The 26,469-nt window shown below is 39.3% G+C and overlaps 1 protein-coding gene and 1 pseudogene across 1 annotated transcript in view; both read left to right on the top strand.

Annotated features, from left to right (window-relative positions):
- Positions 1-26,469, top strand: part of SV2C (synaptic vesicle glycoprotein 2C) — a 208,219-nt gene that overhangs the window by 9,414 nt on the left and 172,336 nt on the right. The window lies entirely within an intron of this gene.
- On the top strand, positions 23,176-24,316 carry LOC100682641 (annotated as a pseudogene).

Here is a 26,469-nt window from a genome sequence, read left to right as displayed (position 1 = left end):
TTGAGTCTAAGTCCCTCATGAGCAATTCTGTCATTTGACCTCCACTTTTATCAGATTGGATAAGTTTCCTTGTTTATGATTGGCTAAAATTTTTTATGAATGTGTATAGAATTTCAACCAATGCTCTTAAGTCTCTGATTCATCACAAAATAATTTATTTTTAATAAAGGCCAAGAATTTTATTTCTTCCTATGTCAATTTTAGTAAGCTGTGTTTTAAAAAAAAAAGAAATTTGTCAATTTTAATCCAGGTTGTCAAATATAATGCATAGTTATTTAAGATCACTGGTTTTTATTTTGTGAACTCTGTGATTCTTGTATTTAATTGTATTTTCTTCATTGCTTTGGATACTTAGTTCAGTCAATTTTGTATATAGATTCTAGAAACTTCAGAGTCGGGATTCCTGGGTGGCTCAGCAGTTTGGACCAGAGCCTGATCCTGGAGACCCGGGATCGAGTCCCACATCAGGCTCCCTGCATGGAACCTGCTTCTCCCTCTGCCTGTGTCTCTGCCTCTCTCTCTCTCTCTCTCTCTCTCTCTCTCTCTCTCTCTGTGTGTGTCTCTCATGAATAAATAAATAAAATCTTAAAAAAAAGAAACTTCAAAGTAATGTGGCATTATCTGTAGATCATTTAAAAATGTATATGAATTATTTAAAATGTATTCCTATCTCATTAGAATGTGGAATCATTGCCTCTGGTTATTTGCAAACTTTTAAACTCATTATTTCTTTTATTTGCCATTAAACCAGCCCTCAAAATATCAGAACATTAGTAACTAGATAGAATGACATATATTTAGTTACTTTTACAAACATCTGTATGATAGGCAGGTTTATAGAGGATTCCAGTTTCTTTGAAAGCAAGTGTCGATAAAAATGAATTACTCATGGGCTTACTGTGGATCTACTGGTTATTTAATGTATATGTGTTTGTAATCTGAACAGATAAATGAACCATGATTTGAATTTTGATGACAAGGTTTTTTTTAATAATAAATTTATTTTTTTATTGGTGTTCAATTTGCCAACATACAGAATAACACCCAGTGCTCATCCCGTCAAGTGCCCCCCTCAATGCCCATCACCCGTTCACCCCCACCCCTCGCCCTCCTCCCCTTCCACCACCCCTAGTTCATTTCCCAGAGTTAGGAGTCTTTATGTTCTGTCTCCCTTTCTGATATTTCCTACCCATTTCTTCTCCCTTCCATTCTATTCCCTTTCACTATTATTTATATTCCCCAAATGAATGAGAACATATAATGTTTGTCCTTCTCCGATTGACTCATTTCACTCAGCATAATACTCTCCAGTTCCATCCACATTGAAGCAAATGGTGGGTATTTGTCATTTCTAATGGCTGAGTAATATTCCATTGTATACATAAACCACATCTTCTTTATCCATTCATCTTTCGATGGACACCGAGGCTCCTTCCACAGTTTGGCTATTGTGGACATTGCTGCTAGAAACATCGGTGGGGGGGGCGGGCAGGTGTCCTGGCGTTTCATTGCATCTGTATCTTTGGGGTAAATCCCCAACAGTGCAATTGCTGGGTCATAGGGCAGCTCTATTTTTAACTCTTTGAGGACCCTCCACACAGTTTTCCAGAGTGGCTGCACCAGTTCACATTCCCACCAACAGTGTAAAAGGGTTCCCTTTTCTCTGCATCCTCTCCAATATTTGTGGTCCTGCCTTGTTAATTTTCCCCAATCTCACTGGTGTGAGGTGGGATCTCATTGTGGTTTTGATTTGTATTTCCCTGATGGCAAGTGATGCAGAGCATTTTCTCATGTGCTTGTTGGCCATGTCTATGTCTTCCTCTGTGAGATTTCTGTTCATGTCTTTTGCCCATTTCATGATTGGATTGTTTGTTTCTTTGGTGTTGAGTTTAATAAGTTCTTTATAGATCTTGGAAACTAGCCCTTTATCTGATACGTTATTTGCAAATGTCTTCTCCCATTCTGTAGGTTGTCTTTGAGTTTTGTTGACTGTATCCTTTGCTGTGCAAAAGCTTCTTATCTTGATGAAGTCCCAATAGTTCATTTTTGCTTTTGTTTCTTTTGCCTTCGTGGATGTGTCTTGCAAGAAGTTACTGTGGCCAAGTTCAAAAAGGGTGTTGCCTGTGTTCTCCTGTAGGATTTTGATGGAATCTTGTCTCACATTTAGATCTTTCATCCATTTTGAGTTTATCTTTGTGTATGGTGAAAGAGAGTGGTCTAGTTTCCTTCTTCTGCATGTGGATGTCCAATTTTTCCAGCACCATTTACTGAAGAGACTGTCTTTCTTCCAGTGGATAGTTTTTCCTCCTTTGTCAAATATTAGTTGACCATAAAGTTGAGGGTCCACTTCTGGATTCTCTATTCTGTTCCATTGATCTATGTGTCTGTTTTTGTGCCAGGACCACACTGGATGACAAGGGTTTTATTTTGTGAAAACCTGTGAACCTTATTCAAGTCTTATTATATCTTTGCCTGTCTTTACATGGATCTGTCAGACTATGGCAGACGTTGCAGATTCCATCCTTTAAGTTGGTTGTGGAGGAGCAAGCTCATGAAATACACACTGTCATGGTTTGTTGCAGGGCTTCTCTATACCCCGGCAACTCATAGAGCTAGTGACTTAGCATTGTTTGTTTTATAGTGCTGTTTAACTTCTAACTTCTCCCTAGATCCCACCCATTCCTTCTTTTTCATAATATCCATCCATTCCCTGTCCAACGTCATGAATTTCTTACTGATTTTTCTATTCTCCCTTTAACCATACTTGCCTGTGTTATGCTGGGAGGGAAAAAAAAAGAAAATCTCATTCGATACATCAGACGTTTATTGCTACATCGTGGTGCCTAACTGGCTACTCCAAAAGTTAGTAACCTAAAGCAATTTCTTTTTGCCCATGCATCTGTGGATTGGAAGACTAATTTACATTGAGCTTTGCTAGATTTTCTCCAAATTACAGATTAGATTCAGGTCTTTAATCCTACTTGGAATAATTGGCTACCCAGTTCATATATTTTGCATGGAGATGATAGAAATACAAGAAAAGTGGATGGACACTTAAACCTAGGCTCAAAGCCCCGTGCATGTCATTTCAGCCCATGTTCCAAAAACATATAATACATAGGACAGTTCCACATAACAAAGCATTGTCTCACACACTGCATAATTTACCCATGTCCTATTAGACATCCATTCAAGTGAAAATTTCATTTCTAATAATTTAAGTCTAGAACTACTGTTAAATACAAGTATTTTTGCATAATTTTCATATGTAACATATTTTCCTTGAAGGAAACAACTTATAAATAAATCAAGGGAAGACTGTACTTTGTTTTATTTAAAATCTTACCAAGTGTTGCTCATCATTTCCAACAGTCATGTCACCAGTGGTAACACACACTAGTTATGATGTTTAAATTGCTAATAAGTACTATTTGCCTCCATGGGTGTTTGTTACATTCATGCTGATTGTACATTTAGAAACAAGGGTTTCATGTCTTCATTTTGTATTTTAGAGTTGTTACACCAGAATATTTATATATTTAAAAATGTATTTTATTATTTCTTCTGGTTCTCCTTTTCCTCTGTTAGGGCATTATATAGGTATTCTAAGTTTAGCTGCAGATGGGTTATTTTATCTATGAAAATTATTTGACAAGACACTGAAAAATGGATGTTATTACTAGGTGGTGTTGGATTCCTCTAAATTCTACTTTTTAGTACCACGGGTAGTAAGCTGATTTATCTTTGGGGATGTGAGGGGGCAATCTGTAACACAGGGAGGGCTCTTCCATTTTGTCATTGTCTCTGAAAGGAGCATAATCTTTCTGTGAAGATTGCCACATTACTCTCTCTCTAGCAGTAGTTGCGAAGGGGGTAGTGTATGAGCTGGACTTGCTTACAGAAATAGTGTGTCTGTAGGAAATATACAAGCCTTTATCGTAATTCTACTTCCAGGGTTCACCCAAAACACAAGCAGTGTGGAAACTTGGGCAGCGACATGCTGCTCTAATCTTGATTAGTGATGGCTAAGGACAGGGCAAGCGTAGAGGACTCAAGAAACAGATATTTTCAAAGATGGATGCTCTAATAACTAGGGGAGATGCCCAGTAAGAGTCTGGTGGTTTCTTTCTAACCCTTCTTTTCAAATAACAATTTCTTGTTATTCTCTGAGGTCATTGCTAGACAATGTTCCCTAGGGATTCCCCTCCCTGTCTTCTGTGTATGAGAGTTGCAGCCATCTGACTTGCTTCCACAAGAGACTGACAAAACAGAGAATGAAAGGTTGATGATTTGTCTTGGTCTGTGGTTCAAGGATAAGAATATTTTTCTTATCAACAGAAACTGATGTAAGGGTAATTCAAAAGGAATACACCAGAAGACACTGAAGGAGTGACCCAGGAGTGAATAATGCATCCAATTTGTGTGCCTTTTAATCCAAAGTTGAAGTATTGATAAGGGCATCACTCTTTATCTATGGTGTGCAGAGGACATTTATTGGGGCAGAGCTGCAAACATCCATTACTGTGAACCTGAATATGTAATGATTGGGCCTGCCTTTTGGGATACAGGTGTATGTGCACAAGAAGGCTTGATTATATTCAAAGTCAGTGAATTAAAAAAAAAAAACCACAAAACACCCACCAAACCCATAAAGGTTAATATCTACTTCCCAGCAAGCCTGAGGAGAAAAGCCAGTGATTAATATAATTGATTGTGAGACAGGAATACAGGCCATCTTAAACTTCCAGCTTTATTTAACATCAGGAGAATGATATGATTCTCCTTTAAGGATGAGATCAGTGAAACCTAGTGGTCGTGGAAGATTTGGAGGCATTTGAACTCTACCTAAATTATATACCAACGGGATGTGAGCCAAAGTCAGAGGGATTTTATGCAGTAGACAACTAATTCATTTACTCTCAACTTTTGACCTTATGCACACCCTTATTATTACCATATTACTCAGTTGCTATGTTGATTACCACATCAGACATTTGGTGTAACATCATATTGCGTTTAATAAAGCATCTAAAAAATAATTAAGCTCCTAAATAGGATAGAAAATAAGAGTTCATGCTATGTCCAATTGTTGGCTTAGAAATTTTTTTCACTCAGTAAAAGATTTTGAAATGGGGTAACTCAAAATTTAAAAAATCATATGATGAACTATCTTTGCCTAAAATTAAAGTGCAATAAAGTGTGACTGAGCTCTTGGGACTCCCAGTGATGCTTCTGAAGTTACTTCTGTACCTCCTCCTTACCATATTAGTGCTTTCCTTTGCTGGTATGTGTGTGTTGGGCTATTCTGTGTGTGTGTGTGTGTGTGTGTGTGTGTGTGTCTTCATTTCCTCTGCTGGTAGTGATGGGTTGTGATATCTTCACTCAGGAAACAGTGATGATGTTAAATTCTTCTCAGGGTCTTTTGATTGCGTTCTGCTTCTCTGCTTGGAGGAGTTTCCTCCTTCCCTTGATGGATAACTAACCATTGATTTTGGGTCTGGCTGACATAGGTCAACACAAAATTCCTTCATAACAGTTTCCACTGTCCCTGACTGACAGCGTTGGGAATCAGGATGCCTAGCTTCTCAGTGTAACAGCTTCTCAAGTGAGCCACTGCATGTGTTCTCAGCCTGAAGGCCGTTTGGATTTATAGTCATGAGGATTCAGCCTACCTTCTGGTAATGATGAAGGAATTTATGATGATCTTGTCTAATATCAGATTTTCCTTCTTTTCGCCAAGCCAAATTTTTAATGCAAAATTCCAAATTTAATTCTCTAAGGACTAGCATGCATCTGTGTCTGTATATTCCTCAGGATAATCAATTCTTATATCAGAAGAGATAAAATTAGGAGTGGATGGTCACATGTGAATTTTCACCCTTAGTTGAATTTTGTAAATATGTCAAAAGCCTCTACATGTACAGCCCTGTCAGGGAAATGGCCAAAATATTTTATGTGTAAATTGCTCAGAGACTATGATGTTGATGAACTATAAAATTAGCAAATATTTGTTAACTTTATTAAGTATTAGGATTATAAGAAAAGGAGGTACTTTAGATGAATCATGGCACGTATTACTTGGTCCTGACTCATGTAAAGCCGCCTTTTAACTTAGCTGAGGTTCAAGGTTGGCTGCTCAATTACCTCTTTGTTTATTAGTTCAAAAGTTACAGGTATGGTAAATGAAAAAATACAGCTGCGGAGTACGTGATGAAAACTAGCATCCAAATGGCAGTTAATCCAATATAGCACCGTTATTGCCCTAAATGGACACTGTTTCCTATGAAAGCATAAAAGGTAACAGAATTTATCTTAAGGATTTAAAGATTCAGTGCACAACATGGTGTCTACCTTTTCTTTTCTTCTTAACAGGACACAGGAGAAAATAGACTTGACTAGATAATTGAAGTATTTTTTAAGAACAAAATCAAAATTTCAGTTCAATTTCAGTTCACAAATTGATTGTCTCCTTTGTGCAAGGCATAGGCTATGTTCATTAGGAAAAATGAGATTTGTAGGATTCAGCCTGTGATCTCGAGCACACAGACCTGTGAGGGAAGGCTCAGATGAATTATATAAATATTGTCCAACAGAGAGTGGGCGTGCGGTATATGCACTCCAAAACTGCAGTGGTTTGAAGGTGGCAATGGGACATTTGCTTGAGGCAGGTCTTCTGGATTCTCAGCACTATTGACATTTGGGCCAGATAATTCCTTGTTGTAGGGGGCTGTGCTGTGCATCATAGGGTAGTTAATGGCATCCCTGACTGATACCCACTAGATGCCAGTAGTATTTTCCCCTCCAGTAATCACCTCCAAAAATGTCTCCAAATATTGCCAAATGTCTCCAAGGTAGTAGAGAACATGCAAGTTCACCCCCAGCTGAGAACCACTGATTTAAGGTGTAAAGAGAAACTTCAAAAGCAATCATTTTTGAGGTGAACCTTACATTGCAGATGGGATTTTTTCAGGCAGGCAGGGAGATGTAGGGTATTTGAGGTGGAGCATACGGGGGCAGTTGGGAAATGCAAGTTATCCTGTAGATGGGGTAAGAAGTGGTGTGAGCTCTGGGACTTGGCAAGGGTGGGAGATTGAGCTGCTGCAGTGGATGGGAGTCCTTGAAGGTCAGATGTGGCGGTTTGAGCTCAGTTTGAGCAAGGAGAGGAATTTGAAATCAAGTGTGCAATGGCTATGGGTGGGGGGGGCTTGAAGTAAAGATACCAGTTAGGAGTGGCTAATTTGAGTTACTTCACATAGACGGCCCCCTGGTCTTCACTCATTCTGTGAAGTACTTAGCCCACACATATTTATTGTGCCTCTGTTAAGCACTAAGCACTGCTCCAGCTGCTGGAGAGAGAACGGAGAACAAGACAGGTAAAGTCCCTATTTTCATGGAGAGTATATTCTAGGGGCGGGGGAGACAAACAATAAACATATAAAATGAAACTATCAAAATAATTTTAAAATAGGGCTTGAGGGGCACCTGGGGGCTCAGTTAGTTAAGCATCTGACTCCTGATTTTGATCTCAGAATCTTGAGATTGAGCCTCGCATCCAGCTCCACGATCAGTGGAGTCTGCTTGAGATTCTCTTCCTCCCTCTCCCTCTGCCCCTCCCCCTGCTCATGCATGCACACACTCTTTCTAAAATAAATAATAAAATCTTGAAAAAAAATAAAACAGTATTTAAACTCCAAACAGTAAACCAGTTATGTGATCTTTACTGACTAGAGAGGTTGCTAATATTAATGATATTATTTAGTGAGCTTAATTAGTGAACTTATTGTAATTAAGACATTGAAACAATTTTGTTGCAATAAAATTGCATGTACATCAACATTTTTTTAGAAATCTCATCACTTGGTAGCCAAAAATGGAGAGGTAAAATAGATTGTATTTCTTCCCTTTTGACATATAGAAGTATTTGTTATGAAGAATATTTCTTTGTAAAGTTATTCATTGGAAAGAGGTTTTACTTGTATGGCTACTTGGGACATTTGGACAATTCCTTTTATTTTATTTTATTTTATTTTTAAAAAATATTTTATTTATTCATTCATGATAGACAGAGAGAGAGAGGCAGAGACACAGGCAGAGGGAGAAGCAGGCTCCATGCAGGGAGCCCGATGTGGGACTCGATCTCGGGACTCCAGGATCACGCCCTGGGCCAAAGGCAGGCACTGAACGCTGAGCCACCCAGGGATCCCTGGAAAATTCCTTTTAAAACAGTGGCACCGATTACAAGAGAAGAAGAACAAAGGCATCTAACATGTGCTGGGTTCCTAACACAGGCCAGCTGTTCTTCTGGGCACCTGTTCTTAGTTTTTATCACATCTGAGTCCAGGCCACCATCATCTCTCGCAACAGCCTTTACCAGGGCCTTTGACCTTCAGTTTTGTCCCTCTTCAATACACTATAGGTTTGTTAAACAAAAAGACTGTGTCTATTTTCTTAGTTAAAAATCAGCAATGGCTCCACATTGCCTTATGATCAAGGATCAATTCCTAACTAGGGCCACAGAGAATTTCTTCAGGTCCTTGATGGGACCGTGCTCTCTTCTTGCCTCCTCTGAGCCTTTCTGCCTGCCTGGAGGCTCTCCCCTTCATTCTTCACTCCACAGCTCACCTAGTTAACTCCCATTCATTCTTCAGAATTTACCTAACAGTGATTTCCTTAGGGGAGTCCTACCTGATTTTCCCAGGTCCAATTTAGACACCATTGTAATGTGCAAGTGATACACTTTCTTCTTGTACAGTGGTAACACTGGTTACTCTGTTTCATGAATGCTCACTTCTCTGTCTGGATTCTTGAAGGTTTGCCCTCATGGGCTCAGCAGGTGACACAGGGCCTAGCATAATCACGAAATATTTGTGGGGTGGATCAGTAGGCAATAATGCATTTTAGAAATTAAAAGTCTGGCGCAGAAAGAGCCTGCATTGCTTGCTCAAGGTCACAGAACTATAAATAGTGGATCTGTACCTGTGGGGCTTCAAAACCTAGGTTCTCTCTATACACCAAGGGAATCTGTGTATTCTGCGGAGCTCTGTGAGAGCATTAGAGAGACTTGACTTAGACAGTTTCCATGTAGCCTTGCTGAGAGGCGTTCGATAAATATTCATTATTTATCCAACAGGAAACAAGACCCTGACTTTAGCATTCTCTTTCATTAATGTACCTCTGTGATGATCACCAGCCTTGAATCATCAAGGCTCGAGTCCTCTCTGTTCATAGCGAATGAAGCCTTCGCATTTGCAAGATCTAGATTTTGTTTTTCACTTGCTTGCTTCATTAATATTCCATTAGACCCTTATACAAGCTTTTGGTATGCTTCACTGCCTTCCTCCACCCCCATTCTGTTATAATGTCAGTCTGCAAATCCATATAGGGATAAATAAAAAGCTATGCAGTAAGTAATAATGCATAATTGAAATTGCTAAAATATTCAGTATGTTGTTTAATGGATTTCTAAAATTACAATACCTTTTATTCATTATTTACCATTCATTTAGTCCTCATGTGTTTTTTGTAGTCACTAAAATGCAAAGTAGTTATATAGAGGAATTTTGTCCTATTATTTACCTGCATTCCTAATTTTTTTTTGAGAGAGAGAGACAGAGACAGAGAGACAGACACACACACAGAGAAAATGCATGAACAGGAGTGTGAGTGGGGTGGGGAAGAGGAACAGAGGAAGAAGGAGAGAAAATCTCAAGCAGGTTCCATGCCCAGCACAGAGCCTGACCTGAGGCTTGATCTCATGACCCTGAGATCATGACCTGAGCTGAAATCAAAAGTGGGATGCTTAACTGAGTGAGCCACCCAGGTACGCCACCTGCATTCCAAAATTTAAGCTCATTCCTAATTTTATGACTTGTAATAAATAGCAACATGGGTTTTTTTTTGCACATATAGAAATTTAAAGGACAATTATGAAACAAAATGTTTCAAATAGTATAATGCTGAAACTCTTTAAAAATATTAATGGCCCTTCACAATGGGTGTATATTGATTGTATCAAAGAAATCTAAAGTTTTTTTTCCTTCATGTCTTGGGCTTTTAATATGATCAGTTATGGCCAGTGTACCTGGGTTTGCATGCTAGTCTCTGGTGTATAATCTTCACTGGGAAGATGCATGCTCTTATACTAACTACCTATATTAAGTTGGATTAGTAGACGTAATAATAATGGCAAATATTTGTTATTGCCTGGGTTCTGCTTGTTACAGTACCTAGGCTATTTTCATACACTGTCTCATTTACTCTTCACAATTTTTAAATTAGTACAATTAAGTTTTAGTGTGTTTTCTGATGAATTTTATTAAACATTTAAGGAAGACATAATACTGATTCCACATAAGCTCTTTCAGAATATAGCAAAGATAGATACCCCTTCCAACTCATTTCATGAGAGCATAATTACCCTACTCCTAAAACTAGACAAAGATGTTACAAGAAAAGACCCTCAACCAATACCCGTCATGAACATACATGAAAATATCTTCAACACAATACTAGCAAATTGAATTAAAAAAACTTATAAAAGCCATAATACATAATAACCAACTTTATCCTGGGAATGCAAAGCTGTTTCAACATTTGCAAATCAATAAATGTAATGTATCCTATCAGTAATCTAACAGATAGAGAAAATCCATATTATAAAATTTTGCACTTACTTTTGATTTTTTACACACTCTAAGCAGTCAGAATAAAAGGGAACTTCTTATAAAGAGCATCTCCAAAAACCTTATAACTAAAATAATATTTAATGTTAAATAGTTTAATGCTTTCCCCTTAATACTGGGAACTAAGCAAGGATTTCTACTTTAACCATTCCTATTCAAAATTATTTTAGAAACCATGTCCAATGTAATAAAGCAAGAAAAAAAGTGAAAGTCTTCCATATTGAAAAGAAAAAACAGAACTGTCTTTATTAATGGATTACATAGTCACATAGTTGGAAAGTCCCAAAGAATCCACACAAAAATTTGCTAAAACTAATATACAAAAGTCAAATTCTTATGTGCTAGCAATAAATAGTTGGAATTCAAATTTTAAAAATAACCAATTTCAATAGCACACAAAAAGAAATACTTATAAATCTAGCAAAATGTACAATATTTTTATTTTGAAACCTATAAAGCACTGATGAAGGAAATGTAAAAATCTAAATAAATGGAGAGCTATCCTGTGTTCATAGATTGGAATACTCAGTATTATAATGATATCAATTTCCCTCAAACTAATTTGTGAATTCAGTGCATCCTGATCAAAATACCAGCTGATTTAAATATGTGTGTGTGTGTGTATATATGAATCAACAAGCTGACTCTAAAATGTTTATGAAAAGACAAGGAACTAGGATAGCCAGAACTCTGAAAAAGAAAAGCTGGAAGATTCACATTTACTTTATTTCAAAATTGACTCTAAAGCTACAGGAATCAAAACAAAGTCGTATTGGCAAGAAGATAAACATATAGAAGATGGAAAAGAATAAATATTCTAGAAATAGACCTATATATATATGGCCAATTGATTTTTGGAAAAGGTTCAGAGGCAACTCAATGGAGAAAGAACAGTCTTTTTCACAAATGGTACTCAGATCTTTGGATATCCAGAGCAAAAACAAAACAAATAAAAACAAAACAGTTCCCCCAAAACCAAAAAATTCTTGATCCATACCTTTATACTGTATGCAAAAATTAACTCCAAATGAATCTTAGAAGTAATTGTAAAACGTAATACTATAAATCTCCTGGAAGGAAATATAAGAGAAAATACTTGTGAAAAGATTTCTTAAATATGAAATCAAAAGAATGTTCCCTAAAAGAAAAACTTGACAAATTGTACCTTGTTAAAATTAAGACCTCATGATTAGACACCAGTAAGAAAGTGAAAATCAAGCCAAAAACTGGGAGCAAGTATTTACAAAATCCTTATTCAATAAGGGACTTGAGTGCATAATATATGGATAAGTCTCAAAACTCACAAAGTAGAAAACAACCCAGTAACAAATGGACAAGATATTTGAATAGCCACTTCATCAAAGAAGGTATATGAATGACAAATGAGCAGAAGAAAAGATACTCAACATAATTCCTTATTAGGGCAATGGAAATTAAAGCTACAAGTGTGTTTGTTGTCCATTTCACTCATGTAGATGGGAATCTATTGTATAGTGGGTTCGTTTATGGGGGATTAAAACAGGAATGGACTGAAGATTACTCCCACTAGAGTAGTAAAATAAAAAACACACTGACAATGCCAAATGCTGACAAAGATATGGAATACTGGAACTACATTGCTGGTGGAAATGCAAAATGGTACTTTGGAAGACACTTTGGCAGTTTCTTATAAAGTTTAACATCTATTCATCATTGATCTTGATCCTAGATATTTGCCCAAGTGAAGTGAAAACCCATGTTTACACAAAAACCTGTATGTGAATGTTTCTGTGGGCCTTATTCATATCTCCAAAAGTTGAAAGCATCCCAATGTCTTCCACCTGGTGAATGAATAAACAAATTGTGGTTCATTTATACAGTGGAATTATACTCAATAATAAAAAAGGAACAAACTACTGATAAATGCAACAAGGATTAATTTTAAATGCATTATGCTAAGTGAAAGCAGCCAGATACAGAAACTACATACTGTATGGTTATATTTCCATGACATCTGGAAATAGCAAAAAAAAAAAAAAAAAAAAAAAAAAAAAGTGTTGCTGGGCCTACAGTCAGGGGAAGGGTTGATGGCAGCTAGGCCTGGGGAATTTTGGGAGTGGGAGAAATTGTTCTGTATCCTGACTGTGATGTGTTGATGTTTGCCAAACTTGCAGAATTACACACCAAAAAGGGTGAATTTTACTGGACGCAAGTTAAACCTTAACAAAAGATTTTAAAAGAATTTAATGTGTTGCCTCTCCAGGTTACTTTTCCACATCATCTAGATTTGTTTCTGACTTGGTTTCCCTGCCTTGGCAACCCCTACACTTGTCTTCAGTAACTGGCTCTTCTTCAGCTCCCCCCATTGGTCTCTGAATGGGCTCTAGCTCCTAGTAATTGACTCTGGCTCCACTAGGTGCTGTCCTCCTCTGATCAAATGGGCAGAATTGACTTCCCCAGAGCCAAACACTAGCAAACCCTATGTTTTGATCTCATTATACTCTGCACCACAGCCAGTGAACGGCAGTTTCTTACATTTTTCTTGTTTACCTACAACAGGGTAGATGCCGTCCACCTTTCTTCTTGCATTTGTTTGCTTCCACAGGCTCACCCTTGCCACTGAATGATGATGTCTAGTTTTCTTGTTCTTTCTCTAGGTTTTTAGTGTACACAGTGTGCCCATTGTCCATTTGGGGCATGCAGATGGAAAGTTTATTGAGTGGTGTTTTCAATCATGGGAGACTAAAGTTGTGATTCTCTGAACAGTTCTGGTACTTGGAAGTCATGGTGCTCTTTCTGGAACGCTGTAAACATATTGATATATTAAGCTTAAGATAAATAAACATGTAGGTTTGTTCTAAGTCAGGCCCTATACCAGATTCTAGTAATGATAAACTGTATTAAATACTAGTGGTATAAGAAAAAAAAATAGTAAAAAGTTAAAATGAGAAGATTACGACCACTACTTTTTTTTCTTCTGTGACATGAAAAACCATTGCCTTGCTGTTTTAGTAGGGAATGTTTCCGTCCACTATGAAACTACTGTTTCATAGGAGCAGAATTTGGTGACTAGTGAAGCCTGAAAACCATATATTCTGACAACTGCATCTTCTTTTGGGAAAGCAGATTATGATTAGAGCCAGACTTTTTAGGTAAAAAAAAGTTATTAAAAGGTGGTGGGGTACTAATAATAACTATTCCAGGATATCAGGTATAAACTAAAACCATTCCAGGAACATAGGCTATATGATGATCCTAGTTACATGGCACAGGTAGGATATACAGATATTCAGTAATCATTCATATTCACTCTTAAAAATGTGTAAGCAGTTCATCCATTTTTCTTCATGAATTGCATGGCACACTGCTATGAGCATACATGGCCGTAATTCCTAGTCAACATCTATAATTTTGCTCTTTTTTTCCTATTCAGGCTCTAACAATGCAAATGAATATGAGTTGATACTTCTCAAGTATTTTACTGTGCATGTAAATCACCTCAGGATCCTGTTAAACTGCAAATTCTGGTTCGGTTGGTCTGGGGTGGGACCTGAGCTTCTGCATTTCTAGCAAGTTCCCAAGTAATGCCAATACCAGTCTTTGAAAAGCAAGGCTCAAGAGGAAACCTTTGAAAGTCACTGGCCAGTTTGGGAACTTGGATTGTTGGTAACACAAAGCACCTGATTGTTCATATGGCAATGGCATATGGCTAGACAAGTACTGAGGCACTAAAATAGATATCTGTTGATTTGTAATAATTATATGTTTTGATCCAACAAAGAGTGAGAAAAAATTCACTCTACATTTCTTGATATCTATGCATCCAAGGTCAGGTAAGACCATTCACTGTTTCTCTTTAGTGTAAGAAAGCTTGAAGCAAATAGTTATATTCACACACACACACACACACACACACACACACACGAAAGGAAGAAAGAATGAATGGGTTATTTTGTGAGGTTTCTCTTAGAGTAATTCTGTTTATTTATTTATTTTGAAAGATTTATTTATTTATTCATAGAGAGATAAAGAGAGAGAGGCAGAGACACAGGAAGAGGGAGAAGCAGGCTCCATTCAGGGAACTGGATGTGGGACTCAATCCTGGAACCCCAGGATCATGCCCTGAGCCAAAGGCAGATGCTCAAACACTAAGCCCAGGGCGTCCCATCTCTTAGAGCAATTTTAAAGAAAATGTTTTTCTGCTTCAGATATTAAATGAGAATATTAGTTCTAGTATAACTTTATGTTGCAGGTTGATAACTATGACCAAATGAAAATTGTGACTTTAAACACACACAGACACACATATTGACAGAGACACAAACAGACACAGACAGACAGACACACACACATATACCCTAGAACAACAGAAATATGTTCTACAGGAATTCTAGTTAGATCAAACTTCCCCGCATCTTCTGCATTTAGCACAGTGTAGAGGAAGTTCTGCTGGATGGTTTTGGAATCTGAAAAATGAATCACAAATGTAACAAGTCAAATTGCTGTACATACAGAAACCCCACACAGAGAAGTGAGGACTGTGCTAAATTACATTAATGACCTGTCCTACACTGAATTATTATGTGCATTCTTCATATTGTTATCCCCTTTTATCAGTTTTAGACACATGCAGTTATATGCTAAGTGCTTCCTGGTTCTGTTTTACTATGACTTTAGGCATACTAACTAGTTAATTCCTAAGAAAGAAGAAAAGGTAGTGATGTCAAATAAATAACAAGTAACAGTGAAAGACAGTTGAATCATTTTCTTGGAAATGTGACTTTCAGTGTCTTAGTTTCCTATCAGTTTATACATTTGCTCAGCCCTGCCACTTTTCCATTAAAATGCAAACCCTTTTATAGAAGACAAAAGGAGTGATTTAGATATTGAAGTAAAATCTTTAAACTAAATTCCACAATCAAAATTCACGGTAATTGCGCAATAACACTGGTAACCATACATGCTACGTCTAGTAGTTAGGTAAAACAAGTCCAAGGCTGACAGCTTTTTTTTTTTTTTTAAGATTTTCTTTATTTATTCATGAGAGACACACACACAGAGAGAGAGAGGCAGAGACACAGGCAGAGGGAGAAGCAGGCTCCATGCAGGGAGCCCGACGTGGGACTCGATCCCGGGTCTTCAGGATCACGCCCTGGACTGAAGGCAGCGCTAAACTGCTGAGCCACCCGGGTCCCCGGCTGATTAGTTTTTAAAGATCTTTTATGACAGATTTTTAATTAATAGATGAAAACAATAGACCAAAGCTGTTAAAATACTAGCCTAACTATAAACTAGTTAGTGACAAAGGTAGTCTTGAAATCCAAGTTTCTTCATTCCTAGTTCAATATTGTTTTTATATTGTTTCCTCGTTGTTTATATTTTACATTGCATATTTTTAACATTTTCAGAACATCAGTAAGTTTTAAAATTTTAATTTAAAGAAGAGCAGAAAATATTTTCATAATAATCAGTGAGGTACTAAGAATGCAACTAGATCTCCAAAACGTGTATTGAATTTGCTCCAGATTTACTACAACAATTTCTTTTTTTTTCTGAGTATAACATAACTCAATAATTATATACATTACAAAATGCTCACCATAGTAAGTGTAGTTACCATCTGTTACCTTACAAACTTATTACTAGATTATTCAGTATATTCCCTGTACTGTACTTCTCTCATCTTTATGATTTATTTATTGTATAAATGGAAGTTTGTAGCTTTTAATCCTCTTCACCTATTTCACTCATCCCTTCTCCCCCCCTTTCCCTTAGGTAACCACCAGTTTGTTCTCTGTATTCATGAATCTGTTTCTGTTTGCTTGTTCATTTGTACTGTTTTTTAGATTCCACACTTTAAGTGAAATTACATGGTATTTGTCTTTCTCTGACTTCTTTTATTTAGCGTAATACTCTGTAGGTTCATCTATATTTTTGTGAATGTCAAAATTTCTTTTTTTTTAGGCTGAGTAATATTTCATTTTGTGTGTGTGTGTGTGTGTGTAACCTTATCTATTCATCAATTGATGGGCATGCATGTTCTTCCATATCTTGCCTATTGTAAATAATGCTGCAATAAACATAAGGGTACATATATCTTCAAATTAATGTTTTCATTTTCTTTGGATAAATATCCAGAAATGGAATTACTGGGTCACATGGTATTTCTATTTGTAATTTTTTGAGGAACCTGCATGCTGTTTTTCATAGTGGCTGCATCAATTGACATTCCCACCAGCAGTGCATGAGGGCTCCCTTCTCTTTACATCCTCACTGACACTTGTTATTTCTTGTCTTTTTGATACTAGCCATTCTGACAAAATTGTTTCTTTCTACTACTTTGACCAGCTCTGTCACCCTCCAAAGAAATAGACTAGGGGAATATTGACACCTGCTTTCAATCGTCCATGGACTTTTTATTACAGAAGTAGAGGAAAGAGGAAAGGAGCTGAATTTTCATTTTATTGTAGATCTGTTGCCTAATTTTCTTTGAGAGGCCCTGTATGCAGTCTATGGACAACTCTAGGGATATGTTCATTTCCAAGGTGACTTTAACTCGTGTGAAAATGTTGAAATACAACTTGGCAGAGGGGAGTGACACGGTATATGGTGGCTGTGGGTAGCGCTGTGAACCTTTTGTAGATGACGGCCTGTACATGATGTATATATCACTGTTCTAATTATATTGGTCATAGTTGGCTCAACCCTATTGAAAAGGAGCTGGCCAAAGTGCTGAAAAGCCTGGCTGGTCCAACAGAAAGCTCTGGAATAGCACTTCTTGAACTTATTTGATCATGGAGCAATTAAAGCTAAATCCAGTGGACAATGATCAATTCTCATCTTTTTAGTTCCCTGTCAGCAACTTTTTGACATGATTGATCATTAGCTCCTTGTGGTAATTGCTAAGATAATTGTCTCTCAGCTCCAAGATTACTTTTCTATATTCTGCTTGTATTGATATTGATGGGACTACAAACTAGATTTCTGAGATGGCTCCATGTTAGGTTCTGCCAATAGGAGATGCTAGAGGGAGACTGAGAGTCTGGTGGAAGAAGAATGGGCTTGCTCCTCCTGAGTCACTTCCTATTGGCTTTCTGTCCACATGTGGTTCTCATGAGTGTCATGACTTAGTGAAACATCTTCACTCCAGAAGTGACCATTCCCTCCTGTTGCCACATATTATTACAGTTGGCAGTTGTTTCAATACTTGCAGGACCTGCCTATACTGGATTGAATAGTGTCCCTTTAAAATTCATGTCTTGCCAGAACCTTAGTATGTGACCTTATTTGAAAATACAGTTTTTGCAGATGTAATTAGTTGAGATGAGGTTTTACTGGTTTGGCCCTAAACCCAATGACTGCTCTCTTTATAAGAAGACCATGTGAAGATAGAGCCTGGGATCAGAATAATGTGTCTTCAGGGCCAAGGAATGCCAAGGATTCCTGGCAACAACCAGAAATTAGGAGAGAGGCATGGAATAGATCCCCTTCAGAGCCTTCATGGGGAGCATGGCCCAGCTGACCCCTTAATTTCAGGCTTCAAGTCTCCAGACTGTAAGAGGATGAATTTCTGTTGTCTTAAGCCACCAGGTTTGTGGTAATTTATATGGCAGCCCTGGGAAACCAATACACTGCCTCATCATAGCATCCTCAGAGACCTAATACCAGGTGGCTGACAGCATCTTATTAGGAAAATGTTCCCAGACCCACAAAGTCCCTCCTTTGAACTCAGAAACACTAGCACCAGTTGAGCAGCACCTGCTTATCTGGAGTCTGAGCTCAGCTCAGTGGGGCCCTGCCTCTAAGTTTATTTGAGAATTGAAACACCATTCCTTTGGTCCCCCAGACCTAGAGGTCATAGTTTTTTTCTTGCAATTCCTTATAGTTCTATTTTCCCCTTTTATTACCTGGTTAACAATTTCATACTTGATAAATATTTATCAAGAATTCAAGAATTTATCAAGAATTCAATTGAATTCTCTCAATTGAGTCTCCTCACTGGTTCTTGACTGACACATACCTCCCTGAAACTCTCCTCATTAAATCTCAGTGAAATCACTGTCTTGGGCCCCTCCTGCTTCTCCATCTACTCTACTAGTTTATCCTCTTTTCTCCAACCTCTTAACCTTTCAGTTATCCAGAGTTCAATCCCCCCCTCCCTTCTCTCCACTCTTCTTTATTCTCTTCTCTGCCTACATTAAGTCCCTTGGTGATCTCATACATGCTTATTACTTAAAAATCTCCTGTACTGTTGACTTTCAAATGTATATAACTTTGACTGAGACCTCTGGCCCCTTTACTTCAACTACATACTCAGCATCTCTATTGGATGTCTAATCAGTAGCTAAAATTTAATGTGTCCAAAACCTGAACTCTTGATCCCCCGCTATCCAAACTTGCTGCTTCTGCACCCACCCCCATTGCAGTTGATTAAAAAAAAAAAAATCCATCCTTCCCCTTCCTCTCTGCCCTCTCACACTCCACATCAGGAAGTCTTTGTGCCTCCACTTGCAAGTCCTATCTGGAATCTGATCATTTCTCACCACCTCTACTACTGCCCCCAACCCCTGTCTGAACCTCCTGATTTACTAAAGTAGTTTCCTGCCTGGTATCTGGTTCTATTCTGGTTCTCTAGGATCTATCCCAGCAGGGCAGCCGGAAAAAATATCTTAAACTGAAGTCAGATCATGTCCCTTCTCTGCTCAGATCCCTGCGCAGTTCCTCTCATACTCAGAGTAAGGCTGAAGTCCTTACTAATGTCCATGAGGCTTTACATCAACTGATCCTTGTTACACTTCTGAGTTTATCTTCCACTTTTCCCTATTACCACTCTATTACAACCATTCTGGCCTCCTTGTTTGTTGTTCCTTGAATATGCCAAGAATGATCTTGACTTGGGGATTGAGTTCTGTCTGCTGCCCCGAACATTCTTTCTCCATTTATCCTCTTGGATGATTCTCATCTCCTTTAAGTCATTGCCCCAATCTTATCTCAATGAAGCCTAACCTGAATTCCCTAATTATTAGTACAGCCCATCCCTTTCCCATTCTCTATCCTCCTTGCTTTACTATTTATCTTTCATGGCATAGATTATCTTCTAATAAACTAGGTTATTTATTTTAGTATGTTTATAATTTATTGTCTTTCTCCCCCTGCTAGCATGAAAACTCCACAAGGCAGGGATCTTGCTTGTCATTGTTGCATCTTGGGTGCCTAGAATAGTGGCTGACACATAGCCGAAAGGCTTAAAATAAATATCTTTTGTTATGTTAAAAGCATGAATGTATTTGCAGATCACTAATAGATGCTCAAGAAATGAGCTAAACACTTGAGTTAAAGTAGTTCAGAAAAATGAATACATAAAGGAATTAATACTGCCAGAGATGACCAAATAATCCAAAGGAAAAATAAACACTTATAACAGTAGGTTTCTTATGAAAATCAGTAAGTGATCCAAAAATGGAATAATTAATGTTTCAAAGTACTCTAACTTGAGTGCAACAGAATGTTGCAAAATGTGAAGATTACAAACTTTTTGCCTAATTCCAACAACTTGAGAGTAATGAGGTCTTGTTGCTTTTGTGAATTCTACATGTTTAATATACAACAACACCTATTAATATTTCTTCAACCTCTATTCCACTGAACATGGTTTATGAAATGCTGCCATCAAATAATGGGTTGGCACAGAAGTCCACTTGCTATTTAGACATAACAAGGCAAATAACACCTCAAGCACTCAGTTTTCAGTAACATTTTCATTCGCTACTATGGCAGTTAAGAATTGATTACATAAAATATGTGAGGAGTATTTGAAAATCCATAAAGGCAGCAATTTTATCAAAAGAATGAATTTTTACAGTGTTTTGTTAAGATCAGCCATTTAAAAATAATGTTTAATTCTTGAAAAACATAAAATATCTGCAGATCCCTTTAAACTTTACATCATGTGCAAAAAAAACACATTCTCAGGAAAGGTCATGCACATTTAGCCTACACAACTCAGTAGGCAAGTGTTGAAGATATTTGGTTTTCAAGATACTTTTTTGGAGGTATTTTTGTCTACATTGAATGTAGAAAGCCTTTTTTTAAATTAAAGAGCCAGTGACCCATGATCAACAGAAGGCAGGGTACTGACAGAAGATTATGTGACGTGAAAGCAGCTTAAGGATTTTTTTAAGCATTAGGAAAGCATCTTTAAGAATTCTTGCTTTTGAAAAAGTACTAAAAGACACGAAAGTAAACAACAATATGAAAATAATAAATTGACTTCTGTTCTATAATGTGGTCCATAAAGAGGGCTAACATGAGAATGAGGTCCTCTATGTTGGTACAAAGAGGGATGTAAAAAGAGGGATTGAGGCAAAAGAATTGAAAAGAGATGCATGGAAGGGCAATGAAAGGAATATGAGAACAGAGAGTGTGGTTCAGACACTAAGCTTATCGGAAATGAAAGACATGGGCAACATTTGCAGAACTTGCTCTAAAGACTTATTTTAATTTCTTTAATTTTACATGATTTTTTTTAAAGCACAGGGGCGCCTGAGTGGCTCACTTAGTTGAGCATTGGGCTCTTGCTTTTGGTTCAAGTCATGATCTCTGGGCCCTGGTATTGAGCCCCATGTCGGCTTGTGCTCAGAGGGGAGTCTGCTTAAGGATACCCTCTCTTCCTCTCCTTCTGCCCCCCTCCATGCTCGCTCGCTCTCTCTCTCTTTCTCTCTCTGCCTTTCTCTCTCTCTCTCTCTCAAATAAATAAATATTGCAAAAAAAAATTTTAAGCACAAGTGTCCTTGAAATTCTGTTTTTCACCATAGTAGAGGGAAAAACCTTTCTGCTCTGGAAGAATGATATATCTATATCCTGTAGAGTAAAAAAGGTTTCTTTTCATTGGATAACCTTAAAATCATTTAACATTTTGGGCATAAAAGGCATATTTTGATTTTAAGCTGAAGCTTTAAATCATCTGTTGCTACCTGACCTAGGGATCAACTAGAAATAAAATGTGGGTTGAGTATTCCATCTTAAAGCAAACAGAGAAAATTTGTTACCTGGGGGAATTGAAGTGAAAAAAATTCATTTGGTTGTCTGTCATTTTGTAGACAGAGAAGAGGTTGACTAACTAATGAGCTATGTGTTTGTGTTGGCTTCTTGTTTTCACCATTGTCCTGTTGACTTTAGAGACAAAGCAATTAACCCTAGGAAATTAATAGACCTTGAATCTATCGATTAGGTGTGTGTGTGTGTGTGTGTGTGTGTGGAGTTCTTAGGGTTTTCTATATCTAATATATAGGAAACAAATACAATGGTTTGTGCCTAGATATTTCAAGACAGGATGTCTATTTTCCATAGAAATAGAATAATAATTAGAGATTATAGCTTATTACTGACTATTCTTCTGGGAAACCACTGCCCACAGCATTTTAAACCACCTAACATCTGTAAATGGTGTCTCCAAGTACCAAATAGTGAAGCATTTTCTAACGTGCACACCATAAAAGACCTCCTTTTATGTTTCTCGAGATCCTTCAACAGAGAATGCTGTTGAACAGAAAGCAGCTGTGTGAGCATGTCAGTGCAGCCGGAAGGGCCAGTGGGGAGCAGAGGAGGACATCAGGGGCATGGAGTATCCCTAATAGGCCCTTTCAGAGCCTGCAGGAAGTGGGGCATGGAAGTCTGTGGCAGCACAGCTTGCATAGGAATACACGCGGGTAGAATTTCTGTGTTTGCACGCCAAGTGAGTAGGCAGGCTGCCTTTCAAGTCAAGGCATGATCCCAAAGGATCTATTAATCTAACTCAGCAGACCTTCAAGGTTTGTGAAGTTAACATTTGGGACTGGACAATAAAAAGCAGTCCTGCAAGCCTCTAGTAACCATGCTGGTGGATCAGAGAGCTGCGAGGCTGTCGTGCAGAAGTGCCCTCTGGGGGTGTGAGCAGCGCGGCAGCCCGCTGGTACTGATGCTGGTAAGGAGCTCCCTTGATCTCCATTTGCCTCTTAATATGCATTGGGTGGAGAAATAGAAACCGAGTTCAGGAATTTGGGATGGGCTGAAGCACACTGGAAAGCAGGCACAGTGTTGCCCGCTGCCATAAAGATGCCAAGACCATGAGTGTTTGGAGTTCAGCCCCACTGGGCAGCTGAAAGAGAACAGACTTCCTCAGTTTCACATGAGTTGGGACTGGCCTTCTGTGACTCTGGGCCATCCCGACACATCTCCATTTCTTTGTCTATGAAATCCGCTCTAAGCACAAGGGAGGACCCTAGGAGGTCACGTGTGTGAAATGACTTTCAAACGTTAACGTCCTCTACAGGGGACGTGGCAGGACGCGACGCCATCCGGCACGCAGGGGATGGAATCCCGCCTGTGTTGCGATTTCTGTATTCCGTACCAAGAGAGGAAACAAGCACCGAGGGAGGGACAAAGAGAACAGATAAACCTTATTGATTCCATCGACATTTAGAAAACCTTTTAGGATCTTTTAAGTCATTGGGGCCAGGTGACGTCTGGAGCCAAGATGGCGGCGCGCAGCGACCCCGGGAAACGCCGCTTCCGGCCGCGGCTCGGTGGAGCCCCCTGCGGGCCTGTGGGCGCCGCTCCCCGGATCAAGAGGTGTGCGGTCCACCGGCGGGACCCAGGCAGGGCTGCAGACACGCCTCATATGCAGACTCATGAAATGGATTGAATAAAGGTGGTCCTACGGTGTGGGGTGCTTTAACCAAGATTTAGAATGAAATTGACGCTACCTTGACCTTCCGAAGACCACGCAGAGGAGGCATCTGTGGCTCCTGTGCCACGGACACCAACGGAGGCAACACGCTGCTTGCACCCGCAGGACCCACACCAACCTCAGCAAAGTCTCCAAAATCCACCCTCTGCCGCATGTGCATGTGATAAAGGATCTCGTTCCTGACTTGAGCAACTTCTATGCTCAGCACAAATCCATTGAGCCATTTATTTATTTATTTATTTAAAATTTTTATTTATTTATGATAGTCACACACACACACACACACACACACACACACACACACACACAGAGGCAGAGACATAGGCAGAGGGAGAAGCAGGCTTCATGCACCAGGAGCCCAATGTGGGATTCTATCCGGGGTCTCCAGGATCGCGCCCTGGGCCAAAGGCAGGCGCCAAACCGCTGCGCCACCCAGGGATCCCCATTGGGCCTTATTTGAAGAAGAAGGATGAATCCCAGGAGAGCAAGCGGCAGCATCTCAGCCCGCAGAAGACCGCAGAAACTGGACGGGCTGTGCGAGTGCATCCTCTGTGCTTGCTGCAGCCCCAGCGCCCAGCTACTGGCGGATGGAGACCCACACCTGGGGCCTGCGGCTCTCAGCTCTCGCGCAGGCCCGCCGCTGGGTGACCGACCCCAGAGACGACTTAACCGAGCAGCGCCTGGCCAAGCTGCAGGGCCCGTTCTCTCTGTACCGCTGCCACACCATCATGAACTGCACAAGGACCTGCCCCAAGGGGCTGAATCCAGGCAAAGCTATTGCTGAAATGAAGAAAATGACGGCCACCTATAAGGGGAAGAAAGCGTCAGTGTGATGCTGAGCGTGAAGTAGCCGGCTCGGCTGGACACACTTTACATCCAACTTGAGTCCCTTCATAGGCCTTGATTTTCCATGAGCACAGCATGTATAATAAACATTTTAAGAAATAAATAAATGTTATTCTATTAACAACAACAACAACAAAATCATTAGGACCAAAAGCTCAATTTATAATATGAAACCATTTCAGCCAGGAGAAACATAATCCACTTTACTGCGTTTTTTGTAGTTATCATCGTTTGTCCTTGCAGACATGATGAGCTAGTCATCAAAGCCCAGATGTCCCAAATACTCTGTTAAAGCCCAAGACATTGGTCATTTCATAATGGGTCTTTCAAAATCTGGTTCAGATTGCTTCACTGGCATTGCTTCAAAATAGAATCAGCTCTAAGGGAGAGCCCACCCTCGCCCTGTGGACCTTTCTGCCTTCTAGCAGGCTAGAGAATGGACCCCTTCCCTCCTCCTCCTGCCCTGGCTCCGGATGCACACGCCATGCCCCACTGTGTATTCCAGCTAATTGTCATGAGGGTGGAGTCCCACCAGAGCGTGACTTCCGAGGGAGCAGGCTGCTCTTCCACCCGGCTCCTACCACCCGTTCTCCCACTGCTTAGCTTCTGCAGGCCATAGGCACTCAGAAATGTGGACTGGATTGAATGGTACCATGGCCCAGGAATTACTTTTTTAATTTTTTTTTTTTTTTTTTTTTTTTTTATGATAGTCACAGAGAGAGAGAGAGGCAGAGACACAGGCAGAGGGAGAAGCAGGCTCCATGCACCGGGAGCCCGACGTGGGATTCGATCCCGGGTCTCCAGGATCGCGCCCTGGGCCAAAGGCAGGCGCCAAACCGCTGTGCCACCCAGGGATCCTGGAGTTACTTTTTTAAATGGTCCTTTGAATGACAAGTTCTTTCACTATTTTTTATTTTCCTAGACCTTTCTTAAAGAATCACATGTGATTTCCTTAGGACTATAGCAGAGGTAATTATTAATGATGAATACTTAAAATGATTACATGCAAATTATATGAAAGAGATGGAGAGAGGGTAAAGTAAAGCGCATTTCCAATAAGGAAATGTATTTTGTCCTCCTTCCTCTACCCTGAATATTTCCAGTGAGTATTTCCATATGAAGAGTGGCCTGCGGGGCTGTTACAGATTCCATTCTGCTGATGGAGACAAGACAGAGGGGGCGTCTTTCTGCAGACCTAACTGGCCAGGACAGGAACAGGCGACTACTCAGTGGCAGCATCAAACTAATTTGCCTCCCCAAAATTAGACCAAGAAACATCAGAATTAATTTGCTTCTGGGTTCATACTGAGAGGCAGTGGTGTTCATCCTACTCCCGTATTGGAGGAATTGCATTGATCACAAGAGAAGGCCTCTGTCTTTCTTGAGGGAACCTTCCCTTGTGGCAACACCAGGAAAATGTTTTCACCCCTGTTGCATCTCACTCCTGGTGAGGATACCCTAATACGTGTCCTGAGAATGCTTGTCACGTAAGATATTTTGGGCTGCAGGGTCAGATAAGCATGGGTGATGTTGTTTTTTCCCCTTAATGGAGGAAAGATGCACACAAAGCATGAGTAGTATGTCAAAGGTCCTGAGAAGGCCTGTAAAAGCAGTAACAACAATCAAAAGATTCAGTTTTGCTTAATTTAGTGTTCCATTCAGGCATTTGTTTTACAGATAATTTTAGAAAGTGTCAGACATTTTTTAGAAAGTACTGGGAATTTAGCCAAGAACCAAATACGAGTTCCTTTTCTCATGGAGTTTACATTTTCTGGGGATAATCAAATGATAAACAAGTAAAAATATATATATAACATGTTATCAGATAATGGAAGATGATAATAAAAACAGCATAGAATCAGAATGTGATGATGTGGGGGCACTGTTTTAGATAGTGCGATCTAGGGCTCTGCATAGAGGTGGCATTTGTGAAGGAACCAAAAGGAAGTAAGGGAGGGCTGTCAGTTATGAGGAAGGGAGGAGAGCATTCTAAGCAGAGAGAATAGCAAGTGCAAAAGCCCTGAGGCAAAAGAGTACTGGCATGTTGTAGTAGACTGGGGTGGAATGAGGGAGTGTGGTGGAAGATGAGAGAAGAGAGGACATGGGCCAGGCGCTGTAGGGACAGAGGGGCTGGGGAGAAGCCCCTGAGTGATATTATCTGCCCTATCTTTGGAAAGGATTACTCTGCCTGCTGTTTGGAGAAGAGCCTGTAAGGTAGAGGTAGAACTGGGAAGA

This window comes from Canis lupus, chromosome 3, assembly GCF_011100685.1.
Source record: "Canis lupus familiaris isolate Mischka breed German Shepherd chromosome 3, alternate assembly UU_Cfam_GSD_1.0, whole genome shotgun sequence".
Lineage (NCBI taxonomy): Eukaryota > Metazoa > Chordata > Mammalia > Carnivora > Canidae > Canis > Canis lupus.
This window is presented reverse-complemented; position numbering and strand designations above follow the sequence as displayed.